Source organism: Ahaetulla prasina, chromosome 4 (genome assembly GCF_028640845.1).
Source record: "Ahaetulla prasina isolate Xishuangbanna chromosome 4, ASM2864084v1, whole genome shotgun sequence".
NCBI classification, from domain to species: domain Eukaryota; kingdom Metazoa; phylum Chordata; class Lepidosauria; order Squamata; family Colubridae; genus Ahaetulla; species Ahaetulla prasina.
In genome coordinates, this window is record NC_080542.1 from 96,601,310 (window position 1) to 96,619,011 (window position 17,702).

At 38.5% G+C, this 17,702-nt stretch overlaps 1 protein-coding gene across 6 annotated transcripts in view; it reads left to right on the top strand.

Annotated features, from left to right (window-relative positions):
* The window catches only part of THRB (thyroid hormone receptor beta), a 254,122-nt gene that overhangs the window by 87,087 nt on the left and 149,333 nt on the right, over positions 1-17,702 (top strand). The gene's annotated exons all lie outside the window — the stretch shown is intronic.

Here is a 17,702-nt window from a genome sequence, read left to right on the forward strand (position 1 = left end):
GGCGAACCTGATAAAAAGCTCCCCTGGCGACGGCCGTTATTTGATCTTCTAAAGACAGCTGTACATCCAGGAGGACACCTAAGTTGCGAACCCTCTCCATAGGGGCCAACGACTCGCCCCCAACAGTCAGCGATGGTATCAGCTGGCTGTACCGAGATGCCGGCATCCACAGCCACTCAGTCTTGGAGGAGTTGAGTCGAAGCCTGTTCTTCCCCATCCAGACCCGCACGGCCTCCAGACACCGGGACATCACTTCAACGGCATCGTTAGGGTGGGTCGGGATGGAAATGTACAGCTGAGTATCATCAGCGTACAGATGACTTTGCACCCCGAAACCACGGATGATCTCCCCTAGCGGCTTCATGTAGATGTTGAACAGAAGCGGCGAGAGAACTGACCCTTGTGGCACCCCACACATGAGGCGCCTCGTGGTCGATCTCTGCCCTCCTGCCAACACCATCTACAACCGGTCAGAGAGATAGGAGGAGAACCACCAATAAACGGTGCCCCCCACTCCTAAACCATCCAGCCGTTGCAGCAAGATACCATGGTCGATAGTATCAAAAGCCGCTGAGAGATCTAATAGGACCAGGGCAGAGGAACAACCCCTGTCCTGAGCCCTCCAGAGATCATCTACCAACGCGACCAATGCTATCTTCGTGCTGTACCCAGTCCGGAAACCGGACTGGGATGGATCAAGATAGACAGTTTCATCCAGGTACTGGGGGTGCTGATGTCCCACCACGCTCTCAACAACCTTCGCCACAAAACGAAGGTTGGAGACAGGATGATAATTCGCTAAAACAGCTGGATCCAGGGAGGGCTTCTTGAGGAGGGGCCTCACCACCACCTCTTTCAAGGCGGTAGGAAAGACACCCTCTGTCAGAGAAGCGTTAACAATTCCCTGAAGCCAGCCTCATGTAACCTCCTGTGTGGCCAGTGTCAACCAGGAGGGACACGGGTCCAATAAACATGTGGTCTCATTCAGCCTCCTCAATATCCTGTCCATGTCCTCAGGAGCCACGGTATCGAACTCTTCCCAGATGACATCCTCCGTCATCCTGCCTGAATCTACCCAATCTGAGTCCAGCCCATCCCGGATCTGAGTGACTTTATTTTCCGAAATCCTCAGCATGCCCTTGCAAGGGGTCCTCCCGAGCTCCCTGATGAAGGAGGGAGCGGGTCACCCTAAACAGGGTGGCTGGGCGGTTATCTGCCGATGCAATAAAAGCGGAAAAATACTCACGTGTCGCCGCTCTTATCACCACTAGGTAGGTCTAAATATGAGACTTTACTAGTGTTCGGTCAGGTTCAGAACGGCTGGCCCTCCAACAACTCTCTAGGCGTCTTTTCTGGCGCTTCATCTCTCACAGCTCCTCAGAATACCAAGGAGCCAGTCGAAATCAGCGCCAGGTCAGAGGTCGCAAAGGCACGACGTGGTCCAAAACCCCCGCCGCCGACCTTTCCAAGGCGGTGACTAGTTCTTCAGCCGAGCCATGGGCTAGATCCTCAGGAAATGGCCCAAGCTCCGTCAGAAACCTCTCCGGGTCCATCAGGCACCTGGGACGGAACCAATGAATCGGTTCCGTCTCCCTGCGGTGTGGGTTGGCGGTTCGAAAGTCCAGTCGAAGGAGCGAATGATCCAACCATGATAAGGGTTGAGTAACTAAATCCTTTAATTCAAGATCATTCAGCCACTGTCCAGAGACAAAGGTTAAGTCCAGAGTGTTTTCCCCATGTGAGTGGGACCATCAACTAGCTGGGTCAAGTCCAAGGCCGTCATGGAAGCCATGAACTCCCGAGCCGCAACAGATGTTTCATTGACTGATGGCAGGTTGAAATCCCCCATAACCATAAGTCTGAGGGTATCAACTGCCATCCCGGCTATCACATCCAGCAGTTCGGGCAGGGCTTCTATCATGCCGCAAGGAGCCAGGTATGTAATCAGCAAAACCACCTGTATTCCCTGACCTCACTTCACAAAGAGAGATTCGCATCCGGCTATCTGTGGTACAGTGACCTCCCTTGGTTCAAGACCTTCATTAATAATAACCGCCACCCCCCCACCCCTACCCTGGGCCCTCGGCTGATGAAATGCATGGAAGCCTGGTGGGCACATTTCAACAAGGGGCACCCCCCCTTCCGTGCCCAACCAGGTCTCCGAGATGCCCATCAGGTCCGTACCCCCTCTTATATAAGATCGAAAATAAGGGGGGCTTTATTCGCCATGGACCTGGCATTACATAACATCAGCCGAAGGTCCAGGCTCTGAGGATTCCAGCCGCCCAGGGAGCAAGAAAAGTCAGAGGGACCGGAGTGTGTGATCGCTCGCAAACAGCGAGCGCGCACTCCCCGAACATGATACAGTCCCCCACTTCCGCCATATCTGCCCCTCCCAAATACCGTGCCAATGGGATAGCTCGCATAGAATCGAGCTCCAGCCTCCTCCTTCTCCTCCGAACCTATGGTGTCTACACCATGAGCCAACCATGTCCCAGATGGGTTTCCCCCGGAGCCCATCCCAACCTCCCTCCCCTTAAAAACCCTTTAAAAAACGATTTTAAAAAACCCTTAAGTCCCTTCTTTGCCGCCTGCCATTTCTCGGGATTCCAAATTCCGTCATCGAGGTAGGCCCTCGATAGAGTGGAGGGCCAAATCTGTGAGAGGGGGAATCTCGCAGATCAAGAAGCTCCGCTAGCGAGTACATGGGTATTATGAAGAATGGCGGGTAGTCCCATCCCGGCCAGTCCAGATAGATGGAAATAAGTCCGAGATGGAAAATGGTGTTACAGGATCAGCAATGTTCGTCAATGCCTAATCAGTCCCTCAACATCGTCGCCTGCATCGGTTGCTGGGCCGCAACCGCTCGGCCTCCAAGAGGGCTCCAAGGGAGGGGAAAAAAGTTGCCGCCGATGCCACCGCCGATGCAAAAAATGCCACTGTCGCCAAAAGACACCACTGCCACTGTCACAGCAGCCACCACCCAGTCCAGCCACTCAGGCCTCCGGGGGGCCCCAGGCAAGGAAGAACCGCCACAGGCCCCAAGGGGAGGGAGGTTGCCGCCATAAAAAACATTGCTGATCACCGCCACAATAGTAACAGCTGCAGTGGCCACCGACATGGCGGCCACAACCGCCCAAACCTTCAAGAGGGCTCCCTGGGGCTCTGTGGGAGGGAAACATCACTGTCGTCATCACCACCGCCACTGCCGCAGCCGCCACCACTGCTTCTGAAAATCGCTGTCACAGGTGTCTCAGCAAGCACCACCGCTGATGGAGAACACCATGAGGCTCTATGAGGTTCCGTGGGGGCTCCATGAGGCTCCGTGGGGTTCCACGGGGAAGACATCACCACCACCGCCATCCCCGTCGCTGTCACCAAAGACCACAGTGGCAGGAAACACCGCCGTCGCCGTCAGGGACACCGTGCCGCCGCCATCACCATCTTCTGCTGCTGCTGCTGCCGCCGCCGCCACCATTCACCCAACCAGGCCAACCAGGCCGACGGAAACCACCGCTCACCCCTGGCCTCGTTCATACCGAGCCATGTTCTCCCGGGCTGATGAGATGTTCCCCTAGCCGGGCCAGGGACCGAAGAGATTGAAATCAGTCTCCCTGGTCAGGCCCGGCCGGGAAAAGGGAGCCATTCCATTCTCCGTTTTCAGAGTCGCAGCGCCATCTTGAGCATGCGTAGACGGGAATCTCTTCTTATTATTGCTCTGAGTTTATTAAAAAAAAATTTTTAAAAATAAAAACATAGATTTGATTTACTTAGCTTTAGTTTCTCTTAAAATGAAGAACTCTGTACTATATAATCATTTTATTTAACCCAGTGTTCTTGCTACTGTCTCTTCTTTGATTAAATCTTCTCTGCTGGATAATTCAGATCAATGGTAGCCAATTGTCTCCAGTCTTCCTCTGCCCTCTTGATTTTTGCTCTTGTTTTCTTTACTTCAAACTGTTTCCATGAACTTATTATTTATCTTTAATTTTTCACTATCAATTACATTTTCTCATTAGCATTATTATTTTGCAATAATCTCCAGGTCCATGTCTTTCATATACTGTACTTTGGACTAGAGATATAATAATCTACATTAGTTTTGGAGAGTCAGTTTAGGGGGCTCTAGGTGAGGATTTATGGCAAAGTAGATGTCCCTGAAAATACCAGGATGGCATTGCAGTGCAGATTGGTAAATTCCGCTGGCACAATCTTTCTGGATAAAAAGAGAGCATGAGATTGCCTTTTGGCACCCTGGACAGCTGCTCCTTGTGACATTTTTGTAGTCAACTCATGAATTGAATTGAATTGAATTGAATTGAATTGAATTGAATTGAATTGAGGGATTTCAGTCAAGCTCACCATTATAATGCAACTTACATGGATCCACTCACTTTCATAAAAATGTTTAGAATTTATAGCTAAAGAGAGGTTTTCTGGATAAGGCAAGATAAGAGAATTCCACTTGGTGAAAAGGGGGGAAAGGGGGGAATAAGCCTTAAGATTTAAAAACTTTTTGGGGGTATTCCTTGGAGGCACCAGTTAAAGCACAATAAATGTGTATGCCAAGAATATATAACACCAGCAGGTTTACCCAGAGCATGGAGAGCATAGGAAAATTCTGGAAGCAAAAGATTATTTTACTTAAAAAACAGAAGCATAATTTCATACTGTGCAGGAGAAGACGATGATGAAACCACATGGATGGGAATACAGCATAATTGATGTTAGCAGCCATAAAGGCATTGGAAAAGATATTGACATGCCAAAATATGTCTATATCTGAAAACTGAACTTTGAAGAAACAGAATAGAAAGAATATTAACATTTTGAACTTTGCTGTTAGAGAAAACTCCTAAGAATACCACAGGTATCCAAGAAAATATATAAATTGATCCTGGAGCAAATAAAATCCAGAGTTTCTATTTAAGGGACAGATGTTTGGGCTCAAACTATCCTACTTAATATTTATTATGTAAATACCTAGCTCAAAAATAATTCTATAATTTAAGGAAAGATGGAAGAAAAAGGTTGACCAGCTGCAATGTAGATAGCTTCAGTTACAGCAAGGAAAGGACGCATTGTTGAAAAACCTAAAGAACCAAGTTGGAGACAGATCCTCCTAAAGAGGATCTATGAATGTGGTTGGTAAAAAGTTACACAAAGTTACAATTTAATAGCACAAAATCAAGCAACCAATGAATCAGTGATCTTTATAAATAAATCCCAATTAAAACATTGTCTTTACCTGTTCACATTTGTATTTAAAATAAGACGGAGGCAACTATTTGCACAAATCTGAAAAAAATTCTTCAGTCTGTCTGCACAGTTCACATAGTGAATAATCTTGCATTGCTAGAGATCTGAACTGTTGAGTCAGATATGTTTCAGAATCTTATTCAGGACATTGAGCTGTTCCAGAAATGGGTTTCAGCAGGTTCTGACCAGTTCTGGAGAACCGGTAGTGGACATTGTGAATAGTTCGGAGAACCGGTAGTTAAAAAAAAAACTTCTCTGCCTCCCAAGTTCAAGCTAATCAGGAGGAAATGGGGATTTTTCAGTAACCTTTCCAGGATTGAGGAGGGAATGGAGATTTTACATTATCCTTCCCCTGCCATGCCTCCCAAGCCACGCCCACAGAACCGGTAGTAAAAAAAATTGAAACCCACCACTAAGCTGCTCTAATGATGACTATTATAGCACAGTTTTCTGTTTGAGGCTGATTGTACAGAAACACTGTAATGGATACAGTTTGATAAATTCAACACATTCAACAATTAATTTCATAAACATCAAAATATTGGCTTTACAGAATTAATGTTAGAAATGCATTCACTCTGCATCCATTTCTCTCCAGTGCAGCCCTTATACAAGCCAACCAAATTTTTTCTATTCTGGTATAGAAAGCAGCCAGGGAAATACTATGTCCTTGTGCTTTTCCTGTGTATTTGCTGGAGTTATAAACATAAATGTTATAGTATTTCATTATTTTAGTTAAGTCCCCAAAATTGTGATTATTGATTTATGAACATAAATTGGAACATTGTCCTACTGAAAAATGGTTAGGGTTGAATTGCAGTTGCCTAACAGATAGTTTTATATCATTGCAAATGTGTGAGATCCCTGCATTTTTATTTAAAGAAAGCAAACATGCCTGTAGAATTTTGATATACAGGCCATTGGCACCATTGCAACCAAGATACACTAGATCTAGAGTATAGGTTAAAAATTCCTTTTATGAATATTATGGAAAATATTATGAATATTATGGAAAATTTTCTACTACATATAAGATTATATGTTTTCTTCCAGTGGAACTTTTTAAGATTTTTAGGTATTTCACCAGAGCAGAAGTTCTCCAAGCTTTTTTTTTTTCTGTATATGCCAGCAGAATTAAAATACTATCAATGTGAGCCATCGTAATTTAAATCAAAAGATGTACAAAGCAGTCTTTATTATTTGGTAAGTTAAGAGGATATACATTTTTAAAAATAAATTAGCATGAAAGAGAGGCTGAACTTTTTAAAAATATATCTATATATAAATGGAATGTTTCTCAAAAGAAAAAAAATCCTCATTTGGAGTAGTTCCTGTTATTTGAGACAAATAGCTACCAGTTACTTACTAAATCACATTTCAGAAATAGCCTGAGGTAGTTTTAGATGACTTGTTGATATATGGCAATGATGAGTTGAACAGAATCTTGTCTAAATATCACTATTATTATTATGTTCATAGCCAAGGGATTTAGGATGACAGTATATGTTAAGAATATGTTTAAAAGTCTATTTAAAGAGCAAGGTATGCGTTTCTGATTCCTAAATGGCTCAGCTCATTTAAACAGAACAATTTTCCTACAAGTGTTCCTTTTGGCATAGCAAAGTGTATTTAGCTAATATGGATGCATACTGTTGTTCACTGTAATTCTCAAAGTTGCTGAAGTTATCATAGAGCAGCCAATGCAGTTTGGGGGTCTATTCTGTCTCAGATGTGCAGTAAACATTCATTAATAGTGAATATTGTTGATTCTAAGTTTAACATCTAGACTACACTTTAATTGTCAAGTCTTCTCAATCTCATAATGTTACAAAGAATCTAGTCCACATTGTCTTCCATTTTTAAACCTTCTGGTTCCTTTTTTACCTACCCATCTCCCATAAATTTTCTGAGAAAATATACTTAGGAGAAAAGGGAGCAATCACGGGAGGACAGTATTTTTCAAACTTGGTTACTTTAAGATAGACGAACTTCAGCTCCCAGAATTTCTTAGCCAATCTACTAGCTGGGGGATTCTCAGAGTTCAAATCCACACATTTCAAAAATTGCCAAGTTTGAAAACACATTGATCTAGAGAGGAGACATAAAACAAAGGACCTGTCTGAACAAAAGTTGCTGTTTGCCTTCTTTCCTCCCCTCCCCTCACTTTTTCAGTTGAAATTACATAGTGCATATTAATTAACTGAATGTTGGTCTAGCTAACAATCCCTGTTCATCTCCCTGAGCTATTGAACCAAAAATAAAGTATATCGTAAATATTTTCTGTTTATAGACTGGTTTTCTTATGAGTTAAATTATAATTATTTAAATATTATAATACCTAAACAATGGCAGTGGTATTTTTTATTGATTCTCTATTGCTTGAGAACTAACCAATTCCTCTGGAACCTTATTTTCCAGAGTTTGAACTGAGCTCAAATGAAATAAAAAGGAAAATATTCTTAAATGATCAATATTGTGTTATATTTGTTTAGTAGGTTTTTTCCATTTGAATACTGATGAAAATCAAAGCTGATATATTATCTAAAGCTGGGTTTTGAAAACTGGTTGCCAGACTCCGCCCCCCATGGTTTAGTGCAATTTTGACAATTTACTTTTTTTTCATCAAGCAAAAATGTGAGAATGTTCAAAAATGAACCACATTTGTAGGGGTTCTTTCTTCTTTCTTTTTGTTAAGCAAAAATATTCACAAAAGACTTTTTCTTTGCGATGTTTGTGTATTCTTTTCCTGTTGCATAGTTACCTGTGTGAGTGTGTGTCTATGCAAGTGAAATAACCTTCAGTGTTAATGAAATCAACATGCATAAATCACTCTTCTAGGTTTTTTTTAAGTGCTGTAAATACATGTTCATATTCATGCTGAACATGTTTGTGCAAATAGTGGATATGTAGAAAAGAAAATAAGTAGCCCACATATTAAAAAGCCACAAATATAGGGTTGTTGAAATTAATAAAATGTTGTGATCAATCCAAAGATTTTGGCTGCACATGTATATATGAAGTCAAATTTTTTCACAACCAGAAGTTTTGAAACAACAAAAGCGAAAAAGGGGGATCTTTATTTTCCTGTCTCCCTCCCTCCTTTCCCCCATCAAAGTATGTTTTGGATTCTAGCAAGAACACTGTGTTCTGGACTAAGAACAACCCACCAAAAGTATTTAAAGTAGGAAATATTGGAAGCCTACGCTTAGTGCACTTGGGTTTGCCAGTAGACCATTTAACAAACAATAAATAAGAGGCTTGCACACCTTTTAAATCTTTTTTATTTGTTTGCTTTAGTTTCTTGTGAAAAGTCGGGGACTATGACAACTAGGTATTTATAAATGCTTCCACATTTTTAAGTAGTAGTTTTCTGCACTCCTATTAAGGAGAAATGGAAAATTATGTACTGTAGTTAATTAATACTAAACTGATTTTGACAAGGTGTGGCAAATACAATCCTGAGGTTTGTTTCTTATATCTCCTCCCTTTTCCACTCCACATGTACATGGGAAGGAATGTCAGTTTCATTTCTGTAGTTTTGACAAAGCATAAGTTTTTCAAATTCAAATAGGGCAAATAATTTATGTAAAACAATTAGTCCCTTTAATAATTTAAACAATATAGCCAAAAGACGAACAGAGGTAAATGCAAGCATTTTATATTGACTCATCAGGACCTGCAAATCATGGCCATAAAATGCCTTCTTTAGCCATTGCGAGACACTATCTACGGGTCATCAGGTGGATCAAAACTCTGAGTTTAAAGTTCTACTGTGCCACAGGAACTCTAGTTTCCTGTGTTTTGCTGAGGCGGTTGCCATTAACAGTTTGAAGCCCCCCCTTGTGCTTGCAGAAACGAGTTTATGTCAATCTATGACTCCCATGGTCGTACGGCTTGCCATTGGTTACTTTCCTGCATATGTTATAGGCTTAATTAATGCTCTTGCTAGATCATATAGCTAAGGCTGATTTTAACCGTGTTATTGTAATGTAGATACTGATGAGTCAATACAAAATGCTTGTATCTACCTCTGTTTGTCTTTTGGCTGTATTATTTACATAATTTATTCTTAATTTAGTTCTTAAAAGAATGACACTTTGTGAAAATGGGCACTATATAAATCCATTTAGATTCTTACAGGCAGTATTCACTTAACAAACACTTGTTTAATGACTGTTTATAGTTGCAATAGTGCTGGACGAGTGGTACTTATAACTGGTCCTCAAAATTCAAGCCATCATAACAACCTTATTGTCATGTGATCATAATTTGAGTGCTTGGTTACCAGCTTGCACTTATAATAGTTGCAATATTGATTGCCATTTACTACCTTCCCTGCTAAACAAAGTTAATAGAGAAACTTGCAGGGAAAGTGACAAGTTGTTCTTGAAAGTATCCCCTCTTTTGCCTTCCTGTACACCATATTGTGCCCTGTACTATGTATTGTGTATTGCCAATCTCCCTGTACTTGTACCTATCTGCATCTTTCCTTCAGCCTTCCTGTCTTGTGTCAGTCCATGTTCTCCTTCCTACCACCTCCCCCAATCCTTACCCCAACTTGAATGCAGTCTACACTAAGCCTCCCAAGATCTCCCCCATGCACTGCAATACCTTACCTGGGATTCCCACTGCTTAATGTCCTTTGAGTTATAATGTCAGCCAGGATTTCGTGAATTGCCATCACTAAGTGATATGATCATGTGACATTACGCGTTACAACCTCTTTGCTTAGCGAGGGAAATCCCAGTCATAATTCCCACTGTACACATGTATATCAGTAAGGAAGGTAATAGGTGACACTTCAGTTCAATATTCAATACAATATTCTGTGTAAGACTTTTTGATAGAACTAGCTACAGTTCTCCAATCAATGCTTCAAGATAATAATATTCCAACTAAATATTTCAACCAAATAAGAGTTAAACCAGAAGGTATTATCTTTCAAAGTAATATGCACAGCCATAAGCCATGGCTTAATTAACACTTCCTTATTTTACATATTCAAATATTTATTCATGTTTAATTTATATTATTCAAATACAAGCATGAATGATAGTTTTAGATTCTAAGGACTATTCAGGTAACAGAAATAATTACATTTTAAGCTGTGTTGTCAAGATTGTTAAAAAAAGTATTCTATTATTGTTTCAAACTTTTGATGTTGTACTTTATCATTGTGTACTGCATCTAAAAAAGATACACAAAAGATGCCACAGGGCAACTACTTAGTATTTGTGGGCTGCTTATACTATCTAACTATAGTTTTTATTGTTTGTTTGCAATAATTAAGGCAAAAATTAATTCTAGGGAAAAATTAGCATGCTGCTAAACTAAATTTCCCTCACTAGAATTAAGCCCTTTCCATATCACAAAAACTGCATAACCATTTTTGGAAAAAAATGTGCCCAGTGCTTTGTTGGAAATGCATCCATCTGTCTAGAAAATTGTTACAGTTTGTCCCTGACTTACAATGATAATTGGGACTGGAATTTCATTGCTGTGTAATGTGGACATAAAGTGCTACTGCATAGCTTAGCTATAGCAATTCCTACAGTCCCAGTTGCCATCATTAGCCTAATTTTAAGGATCTTAGAGACAACTACCTGTTGGCTTCCCACAACCAAAGTCAGTATGGAAACTGGCAGGAAGTTGAAAATCCTAGGCCAACAGGCAGTTATGTAATTGCTGCCAGGTATCAGAGAGCATGCACATGAGGCACAGGTTGGAGAGTGTGCAAAAGTTGTGACGTAGATTGAGGACAAGGCAAGGGTGTCAAGGGTTATATGATAAGTGTCAGTTGCAGAGGATGTATGAGGACCTGAGGGATACATAAGCAACTGGTGCTGTGTGGGGACTGCAGAGGGGCTGGACAGAGTGCATTGGGGAAGTCTTCTCCCGCAATTTATGATCTGCAATTTGTGACCTTCTTTGCCTGGAAGACCACACAGATCATTAAGCAATGATTCAACTTTCTCATTGACTTTGATTGTGGGAAGCCATAACTCAGGCTGTTGGGAGGGCTAGAACTCTAAAGATGAGTCATAACCACCATTTGCTCAGTGCTGTTGTAACTTCAAATGGTTCAAATGAATAAATGAGTATAAAGCAAGGACTATATGTATTGGAAGCTGAGTATCAAGAGTAATGGGAACAGGATAACCAGTTTGCTTTCTGGGAAATATATTTTATCATTGATCTATATGCTGTGACAGCCACTTTAGGAGCAGGCAGTTCTCTTGTCTTTAATCCTAAAATTCCCCACTATCCTTTGATTCCAAAATATAGATAGCTTTGTTATTATATTAAATGTGGATAGTAAAATTTAAGTGTTAAATAGGTATCAGTCCTGCTAGTTAGGTCAGATTAGGAAATCAACTCCACAGAAAGACTAGAACTGCCTTTGTTGAAATTGGCTATAGTAACAGAATCTTTCAAGTCCTAATACTAATCCTAAACTTTTCTTACATGCACAGAAAAGTCTGGTTCAGGGTCATAGAAACAAACTACAAATTCACTATTCCTGTGTCACAAGCCCCTCAAGATCATTAAATAAAACTTATAATGCAACTGTAAAAATAGATTATCTCCAACCTGCATTCGTCCCTGCTACTGCATAGACTGAGTTTCTTCATCCCTCTCTGATCTTTCTTTTTCTCCAGTATTCATCCCAAAAGTCACCTTTGTACAATCTTTGTGCAATCCACTAGCTCATTTACTATAAAATCATGCTTAGATCATGAATGTTAGGAACTGGTCTTCATTAACACCTCCCTACCCTGATTATTCAGATTAAGTCCTCTGAGAACACAGAAATTCAAGTTATGCTGCAGGCTGTTGTGCTGATGCTTGGTGATATAAATTCTTTCCCAACTATAGTTTTAGTTGCATCATGGCATTTGGCAAATGCATAATTTAGAAATCTGCATTGGAAGCCATCTCTACTAACGAAGGCTAGATGGTCAATCTTTGTTAAAAGAGAGAATGTGATTTATATCAGCTCCACCAAATCAGGAATTTGACTTTGCAGAAAGAAGAAAAATGCTTTTATTGAAATTGGCTAAAATAATAGAATCTTATAATTTGTTTATGCTGTACATCCCCCCTCCCCACTTCTTATATCCAGTGAATTACAGGGAAATGTCTGCCTGAGTCACTTCTGTATGTTTCTAGAGTTTTTTTAAAAAATAATAATTCTGCCCTCTTTTCTGAGGTAATAGCACATTTCTATCAATGTCAACTTTATTACTCTCTTGTACTATTGGTAAGCCTGGTTTACTCAAGTGTTTTGGATGAGATACTCTTATCAGAAATAGTTTGAAAATTTAAATATATGATATCAGATGGACTTTTTTATGTGGGTTCACTTTCACAAGTAATGTTTACTCTCTTCTGCCTTTCTCTGCCTTTCTATTCATAGCAAACAGCAAATGAAATAAAAGGCACAAAATGTCTAATCTGCTGTTGCTGGGCTTAATAACAGCAGGAACCATCTGATATTGGATAATGGCATGGATCCAGAACAGTGAGCTTCATATTTGTCAGTCTTCTTTGCAGTTCTCCTTCAAGTGAGAAAGAAGAGTCTGGCTTAGTCAGTGGAACAGCAATGAGGCCAGTTCCTAGATGGTGGACATAGTTCTTATTATAACATGCCTGTTCTACATCCTCACTCTTCTTATCCTTTGCAACAATTCCTAATATTACTCATAATGATCCATTCTGCTGCTTTACCATTGCTAGTCTGCTTTACATGTTCAGACAGTGCAGAGAAGGAAACAGAACTGCTTGCAATTGCTGATTCAGATAGGAGTGGAGCAAATGTAACAAGTCGTAGTGACAGTTAGCAGCAGTAAACAAGCTACTCAATATGGCTATTAAAATTCTCTAAGAAAGGAGGACACAGAAAAAATGACTATGATTATTGATTTTTTTAAAAAATAATTTTTATTTCCATTTCGAACATCATATTTATGTATAAACTATTATCCATCATTAATCATTAATTTTTATTTATTACTGATTCAGGCTGCCACTTCCTTTCTTCACAACCTCCCTCTCTACCCTCTACTACTTTCCCATCCTTCATCTCCTTCACTTTACTACTTCCTCTCCTCCTTCTCCACTCCTCCCTTCTTCCACTCTATCTAACCTTCTTATTCCCCTCCTCCTTCTCAACTCTTTCCTACCTACTTTCTTCCCTCCTTCTACTCCTCTCTCCTTTTCTTTCTGAAATGGCAGTCGAGCAGCCCCAATATCATTTTAAATTTTAATTTCATATCTTCAAACAATACTGTATGTTAATAACCAATCCATGTATCATTTCCCCCCCTTTCCCCCCTCCCCCTCCACCCCCCAGACTTCCCAGAGCAAATACCGGGTATTATGACCAACAATCACAAGCTAAAATATACAAAATATACATAAACTCCCACCCTCAAAAATTTAAAACTCTAAATCCCCTCACAATAAAAATAAAGAGATAAGAAAGAATAATAAAAAAGAAAAAAGACAAGAAACAATACCAACTTCACATATTACTTCTTCTTACAATCCATTTTTAAAATTGATCCATCTTCTCAAATTCAAATTTTCCCCCCTTATATACTCCTTCAAATTTCATAAGTCCATTTCTTGAATTACAGTCCATCTTCCCGAACTCAAATTTTCATCAGTTATATATTTCTTCAATTGTTGTAACATTTAATATCCGTTCTTCTTACAACCCATTTTAAAAATTAGTCCATCTTCTCAAATTCAAATTCTTTCCCCCACTTGTATATTTCTTCAAATTTCATAAATCCATTTCTTAAATTACGATCCAGCTTCTTGAACTCAAATACTCATCACTTATATCTTTCTTCAATTGTCATAACATTTAATGTCCAATCTTCCAATACTACTCCATCAATCAAATATCATTACGAATAAAATCTCTCAAATACAATATTTCCAATTTAACTTCATAACTTTTACTATCTACAAACGTGTCAATTAAAACAAATAATCATTTAAGCTACATCCACAATATAACAATAAACAATTAAAATCATTACATCCACAACATTATCTAAATTCATAAATTTTACTTTCCATCCTTCACAATTAAATAATATAATCCCATAGGTTTATACCATACAAATAGCAAATAACAAAAATCCTATAATTTGTATCCTAAACAAATCAATTCCAAAAATTAACCATAATCATCATATTCACATCTTAAACATTCCTCCCCTCCCCTCCATTTTCCATCATTTCCAAACCATTTAACTTAGCATCTAACAACAAAGGATTCCCACTCTTTAAAACATTAATATAGAAATGTCTTGCTTTCGTAACTGTATTAAGAAAATACTTTCTGCCTCTAAAATTCACTGACAAACCCATTGGAACTTCCCATCTAAAATATATCTGATGTTTCTTAAACTCATCCACTAAAAAAGCAAATTCTCTTCTCTTTCTTAACATTTTAGGAGGAATTTCCTTCATCATTTTTATATCTTGTCCCAATATTTGAAATGTATTTTTATAAAAGGCTTGCAAGATTTCATACCTAACCTTTTTAGTTGTAAAATAAATAACCACATCCCTCGGTAATCTATTTTGTCTTGCCCATCAAGAATTAACACGATAAATTCTTTCAATATTAATCTCAAAGTCTTCTGGCTCCACACCCTTTATCTGAGCAAAGGCTTGCGTAAAAATCTCTTTTAAATTTTCCTTCCTATTTTGCCTCAATCCCCTCACCCTTATAGCATATTCCATTAATCTATATTGTAATATTACTCTTTCTTCATCTGCCCTATCTACCTTTGCCTGTATATCTTCCATCTTATTATCTAAGTTCCAATTATTTTGATTCTTTTGAATTTCCTCTATTTTCCTTTGCAACTCTAAATTAGCTTTATTAATTTCTTCAAGATTATCTTCCATCTGAATACAAGACCTTAATATTTGCGAAATTGCATCCTTTACCATTTTCATTTCCCTCTTCTGCTCTTCCACCACTTCCTTAAAATCCAACATCTCTTTCTCTATTTCATCAAATTTTTGATCTATTTCTGAAAAACAAGTCTCCAAAAACTCCTGTAAAGAGTTTCTTAATTCCTTTTTAATCTCTTCTTTTAAGTTTCGAATCTGAACTGAAGAAATTTCAAAGTTTTTAGTGACTTTTGGTACTATTTGCTTAAAAGCCATTTTTTAAAATATAGCCTAATAACAGATAAAAGGAGGTTAAAAAAGAAAAATTCAAAAAGCTTTTCTTCTGAATCACTATAATCCCAAAGAAGAAGAAAAAATATAAATCATAAAATTCTCATTTCTTCCATTTAGTCAATATCTTCTAGTTCCACACTAGCTGTTAATAAGCATTTCTTTAACTATCGTTTCTAATACACACATTCCACAAAACGCCATTTGCTGTCTTCTCTCCTATCTTCGCAACAAGTATATCCTCAGGGGATTGCAGTCTTCTTACAAACAAATGCTAGAACTCCGGTATCTGCTCTGTCCGCATTACAATCCATCATAAATCAATTTCCGTCACAGAGACTGGACGCTACGTTTTTTTTCTGTCAGAAGACAGATGCATCTCCGAGTCTGGAGTTTTTCAGGCTATGGAAGGAGCACTGCCCTCAAGCCCCCAGAAACATTTTCTGTGGCTTTTTTGGGTGTCTCAACTTCAGCCTGAATGCTCATCTCTCCATCTTTGCCCAAGGGAAGAGACTTACAAGCTGTCAGACAATAGATTTACGATGTCCTGACAGCTCTACAGACTAAGGAGTTAGCAGTCTAAAGAAGACTGCTTTCAATGAAACGGAGCCAAACCGGAAGTCCGATTATTGATTTTTTTTAACTGCTTAAAGCTTTTCCAAATAAAACAATTCTTGTAACAATAATGACTAATGTTAGAAGTGCACTCATCAAATCTATACTGACTGGTATTGGTTGTTTTGTCCCTACTTTCTGTTGCCTATAAAATTCATCATTATGTTTTTCTAAAAAGTTGGTGCAGATTTGAAATGTTTGTGATCCTCAAAAGTGCCTGGGCAACTTTGTTGAAATATCTGAGATATTTTCCAGTTGCCTGACAACTGATTAGTTTAGTAAAATGGATAACATCTTCCCTAATGTCATATTCCTCATCTGGAGCATCTTTTAGATTGAAGGCTGTATCACATTACAGTGCAGCCTTAAGACAAAAACAGTTTGCTTCTCTTTGCTTTAGGTCTGAAGTAAGAACCAGACCTAATTTTTATATCAGTGATTTCTTCCAGGCTAAAGGAAGAGATAACAGCTAGTTCAGTATTTGTTGGAAAAGAAAAAGGTGAATATTATCAAAGTTTTGGGTCGTAATTGCTAAAGGGAGATTATAATAAATGTTGAAGTACAATAGCAAGAATGTTTTGTGCTAGTATTATGTGGTATGTCGTTTGTAAATTCTGTATTATTGACAAAAGTGCTCATAGATTTCAATTTTACATATATGCAATGTGAGTTCAGTTTGTAAAGAGGCTAAAAGTAATTAATGACTACTTTGGTTAAAATTAATGGATTAATTTATATATTTAATATTCATGTAACATGAACATGGACTAGGATTCTAAGAACAAACAAGTGAAAAATAAATCAATAAATCTATCCCACCTCTGTGCTTTTTTTCCATCCAATTAACTTTTTCCCAGAGTCCTTTTCTGTTCTATAGAATTTAACTAATAATCCCACAGCTCACCAAGACAATCAGTGAAAGCACAATTTAAGATTCATTGATTTCAATACCTCTAATAGTGGATAGATATGACTAAATTTTGATGCAATTCTTTATCCTTAGCATTTTATTTTTTCTATTGAAATCAGTACTTACACCATGAATTTGGGGTTATTTGGAGTATTTTTTGTAGGAAATTTAAAATTAAATATCATTCAGGGTATTATTGAACTAATATATTTATTTATATCTATATACTTATTAGCAATCTATGACCTTTTCCTTTTTAAATTTATCTTGACTTCAGGATATGAACCAGAACTTGTGTTAGATAATAGGTCAGATGATGCTATGTTAAACTCCTGCTAGAGTTATGATATTATTACCTCTTGGTAGAATATTGTTATATCATAAATTGATTTTAGAATGTTATTGTAATATATTCATTCACTTAGTTTTCTTTTTAAATCCATTTTACTTTAGTCTTTGTTGTACAACTATTTTAGGTAATAAATAATAAAGCATATTATGTGTTTTTACCTAAATCCTGGTTCAAATTAGAAAAATGTACAAACACTATGCAAAGTTGATGAAGGTTCTCAGTCATCCAGGTAGAGTTGTCTGGAAGTTGAATCATGGCAACGACTTCTTTTCTTTTTTGGATACAGAAGCAAATATTCTTTTTATTGCCCAGGATTATTAATTTCTCTTTTGATAGCTATCTAGGACAGTGTTGGCG